The following is a 5,330-nucleotide window of genomic DNA, read 5'->3' on the forward strand; positions in this document are numbered from 1 at the left end:
ATTCAATTTTTTTTATTATAATTTAATTTAGATTCAATAACGAAGTAATTTATATTTGATTTAATAATATAGGTTTTTTATAAAGATAATAATTAATTATTTTGTAGAACTCGATAATTATTCTAATTATCTTTTAGATTTTTTATATTTTAAAATGAGATGTTTGTTCTCTATTTGATTATGTTTATCCGTAGTTAGTTATACGAATTCAAACATCGAGCTTTAATAAGTTGTACTTATGCATAATTTACTTGTAATCTTGAATTTTTAGTAATATGCATCAATATACAGTACTTCATGTATAAAAAATGGTTTTTAAGAGTTTTTGTCAAATGTTATATAATATAGTATAGATAATTACATAAACTGAATTCTATTTCGACATGATGAATGAGTTAGAATAAAATTTTGTTATTTCACATTTGGTGTTAAACAATGAAAACACAGAACTATGGAACAAAAATTATGTATACGAGACAAAATTAATAAATTAATATATTATCCATGTCAAATGAAAATCCAAAATCCAAAAACTCCGCAGTTCTTTCATTCGTTTACTTAACTTTCGCCAATTCTGTCCGATCTCATTCGTATAGCACACGCACCCTTAAATTTTTCATACCTTTAATATTTTAATTTTGTTTTTAAATTTCTTCATATTTTAATGAAAAAGTAAATAACTGCTCATTTTAGTTTGAACAGATTTACAATTACTTGAAAAATGTTTACTGGTTGGTCACCGTTGAAAAATGAAAAGTCAATTAAAAGATTGAACAAAAAAATCACAATTGCATAATTTTCAAATTTCAAACATCTTATTTTCTTATTGATTTTTAGGTCTTCAATATTTACAACATGTGGCTTTGATTTAGTTCGTTTATGTTGTGTTTTGTTTGGAGGTATACAAGTTTTCAATCTGTTGCATGTTTGACCTTCTATTTCAATTATTTTGACTTTTTTAGCTGAAAGACAAATGTTTTAATGTGGACATTTATGATGTAAAAATGATGAAACATATGTATTCGATACAAATGTTTTCTAATTATTTTGTAAAAAATAACGTTGAAAACGCAAGTGAATTAATGTTATAAAATAAAACACGTTATTTTTTTGGAAATGGTGGATTTATAAAACGTGAGGATACATTAAGAATAATAAATTTAAGTAATGGTTTTATTTGTTTATTGAAGGCTATAAAAATACATATTACGCTTTCTTAATTACATCAAATATATAATAATGTGTTTTTTAAAATATATAATTTTAAAGTAGGTTTTTTAAAACAATAACCAAAATAAAATATATAATAATTCATACAAATCAATTATTATTAAATTTTATATGTTTAATTATTAAACAAATAAATCAAAGCACGGATTATTGTAATCAACATAGAGACGTGTGGCATGACAAAACAAAACGTCCAAGAACATGAAAAATGAGAGGCATGAGATGTGTTAGACTGTTGACTGGTGGCTCAGCCCCAGGCCATCGGCGGCGGCTCTTCATTGCCATGTGGATGCATCATGCATGCTTTCACCTACCAAGGCTTCGAGCCACAACAAATTTTTTTTTGTTTTTTTATTATTATTATTTGTTATTCATTCAAAGAAAATGATGGGTGTTTGATATTTTATAGTACTAAGCATAACAGTAGAGTTTTAATCATTTCAGCCCATCCAAGTCTTACAGCGTGGTCGTGGCGGCTCACATAAAAATTGCATTTTTGAGGTATTTTATTTGGAATTTTATTCCTTATATATTTTAAGTAATTTATTGTATTTATTCTAATAAATTGGAACAAAATTTATATGAAAAATAGTTTTTAAATATATTTTTTCCCTGATTGAAATCGAAATAATAATCTTTGCTGACTATAAAATTGAGTTTATAAGACCCATCAGGGTCGGCCCAAAGTGGGCTACTGCTCAGGACAGCAAAGTCTAAGGTGCATTACTAGAGACACATATGAACGGAAGCTTATTTATGTTCGTTTGGGATATATTTGATATCCAGACAAAACAGAAAAAAACAGAATAGTTGTTCAACATTTGGTAAGACGGAACTGGATATAACATAACAAGTAAAATAATTAATTTACCCCTAATGAGTTTTTTTATATATTTGGTTAATTTATGTAATTTATTAAATTATAATAAAATAATTATTTTTTAATCAAAAATATATATCATTAGAAAGTTCTTGTCAAAGCAATTAAAATGACACCAAAATAAAAGGTTTATGTAGCTTCTAATTTGTATTTCTTTTCTACATAAAAAAAATATAGAAATCGTATAAAAATAATATATTGAGCAAACAGTGAAATAAAAGTTAAAAAAATATATATTACGATGAATAAAATTTAAAGAATAAATAAAATGTAAAAAAAAAACACTTTGATGTTTTAGTGAACAAAATGTAAAAAAAAAGGATCTCTTCGCTGTTTTAGTGAATAAAATGTAAAAGAAAATACCTCTTTGATGTTTTAGAAAAAAAGTAAGTTTTATTTTAAGACTATATTGGTAAAATATAAGTTTCTATAGTGTTTATTAATATAGTGTTTTATCGGACTTGAGTTTACATAACCAAAAAATAAAAAGTATCATATTAATAAGCGTTACAACAAGTTTATATGATGCTTTTATGCATTGTAACAAGTTTTTGTTGGACATCTTTTAAACAAAATGTCTTATAAAAAGATGGGTTTATAGATTCTCAAAAGTTTCATATATAATAGCTAACACGACATCTTATTTAAAAAAATGTTCTAAAAAACTTGTTACGACGTTCAAAAACATGTAAATTTTCCTTTGAGATATGACGTTTTATTCTTTAGTTCTACAAACTCAAGTCCTACAAAACACTCTACTAGGTATAAACCCAACGTGGTATTTAACAAATTATAATTATTTAAAAAGCAATCAATAAAATATGAGACTAAAGACCATCATTATAATTAGAGCGGTGTAAAACATTTAAAAAGCGATCCCTAAATGTGAGACCATGACAACACCAATTACAACAAACTTAGCATTAGAATAGCATGTTACAAGCCAAACTTGGTAACTGGTTGTCATTTGATCATGAAGTCGATGAAAGATGTCGTCAAGACAAGTGTCACGATTGTCACCACGGAGAATTAATGACGGACCTACCATCTAATCAATCAAACGCAAGGCTATTTGTATCGATATTCAATGAGTAGAAAATTGTCTTACAAAATTACGTCATTAGACAATACATGTACATGTCGTAATTAATACATTCATTGTCTATTCACACACGTATACATAATATGTATATAGTGAGAAATTCAAATAAAAAAATGTTAAAACGGAAAGTTCATATGTGAATAACTGAAAAAATCGGGGAAAATCTATTAGAATGCACATGTGAATCAACGTTACAGATTATTCAAATGGAATTTTTCAAAAATTCACATATGAACCTTTCATTCTTACATTCTCACGATAATTAGTCTTTTTTTATTTCAACGGCCCCAACATAATTATTAGAAACTCAATAGACTGTACAAACTCAGAAACCAAATTTTATTTGTTATTTCACTTATGAAACAACAAGTGTGAAAATGTGATGTTTGTATAGTGGTGTTTCATATACGAAACATTCAAAACTATTTTCTGTAGAAAAAAAACAATCTTAAACATTTAAATATGAAACAACACTGTATAAAGATTATATTTTATCACATTAAAATTGATTATACATATTATTAGATTTATAAAAGAAATAATTTATATATGTAATATTTATTTATTCATGAAAGGGGTTGGAAAAAGAGAGGCTGAAGGGTGTGGGAAACAAAAACAAGGTTTCTTATGTCACATTCCCTTTTTAGGTGTCTACTTTTGATACCTTTAAAACCTAGACCTTATCTCCTCTAATCACTATACTAGAAATAACATTATTGAATTCTTTTTGGGTAGTTTACCAAACATTTACCTGATAAGTGTTTATCGGTACAATTTAACATTATTATTTACTTATTGGATAATATTTTAGTTCATCAAAACGAGATTGTACGCAACAATTTACCCGGTAAACACTTACCATGGTAAGAGCCGTCGCTCTCACTAACCGAGTAAGACTTTTGGTCATTGTCTCGTTCTTATCGGGTAAGATTTTTGATCCTTACCACATTCATCCGATAAGATAATGTTACTTGGTAAGTGGCTTATCCGGGTAAACGTTTGGTAAACGGTCCATTAATTTATTAATGTAATAAGTAAATATTGATATACAATAAAATATAAAAAATATATAATAAAAAAAACGGATGGATGACCAAATTGTGCCAAATGTTATCATCATATTAATTATTAAAAATAACTAAAATGACAGTATTTTTGCTAACTGAAATTATAGAGAATCCATCTTTATATACACTAACATTAAATTTGTTGTTACATTTCTAATACATAATTTAACCTGATTTTGACACAAAAAAAGATGTATATAAACATTACCCTTATATTATTGGAATTTCTTTTATTTAATATTATCGAGCGTCATTTCAATAAAAAAAGGTAATGGGATATGTCGTCCTTAAAAAGATTACAAGTTAAAAGTAATGTTATGATTTTAAATTGTCGTTGTAATTAACAAACAAATATTATTCTTTTTCATTTAAAAAATTACAATGGATTTGTAATACTTAGGAATTTCTATTCAATAAATAAGTATTTAAAATATATCATAATCGAGCATCTGAGAAACTTATGAAAAACAATTAATATCGTAAATATCTTATAACAATCAACGACAACGTGTAAAAATGTTTTGTATCTTTAGGACAACTCAAGACGATAGATATTGTAATTTTTGTAAGATGAACGGATAATGGGTATGTAATGTATTTGTACATAAACACACACGTACATGTATGTGGAATGTAATATAAAGCAACCATAGTGGAAAGGTTTGAAATACTACTGTGATTTTTAACGTAAAATCGCATATGATTCGACCGTTTTCTTATTCTATTATTTAGTTATTATTCTCTTATCAATATTATGTATGTATATATTTAAAATAGAAATAATATAGAAAATAAAATATCATGACTTTATGGCAAACCCTAAATAAAGACATTTGGATTAGAAATCCATAACTATTATTTTAAAATTTCTATTAAATCTACCCTTTTACCTTTTTATCTTCAAAATATCACCATCTTGATAAATTTTTTAATACTTAATGTCTTCTTTTTTTTAAAGGAAATCCAGATACATTTATAAAACAACGAAAAAACAAACAAACGTCATATCAGAAGTATTTATAATATTTATTAATGTTTTGATTACATTTTT

Source organism: Cynara cardunculus (assembly GCF_001531365.2).
Source record: "Cynara cardunculus var. scolymus isolate 2C chromosome LG 1, CcrdV1, whole genome shotgun sequence".
Lineage (NCBI taxonomy): Eukaryota > Viridiplantae > Streptophyta > Magnoliopsida > Asterales > Asteraceae > Cynara > Cynara cardunculus.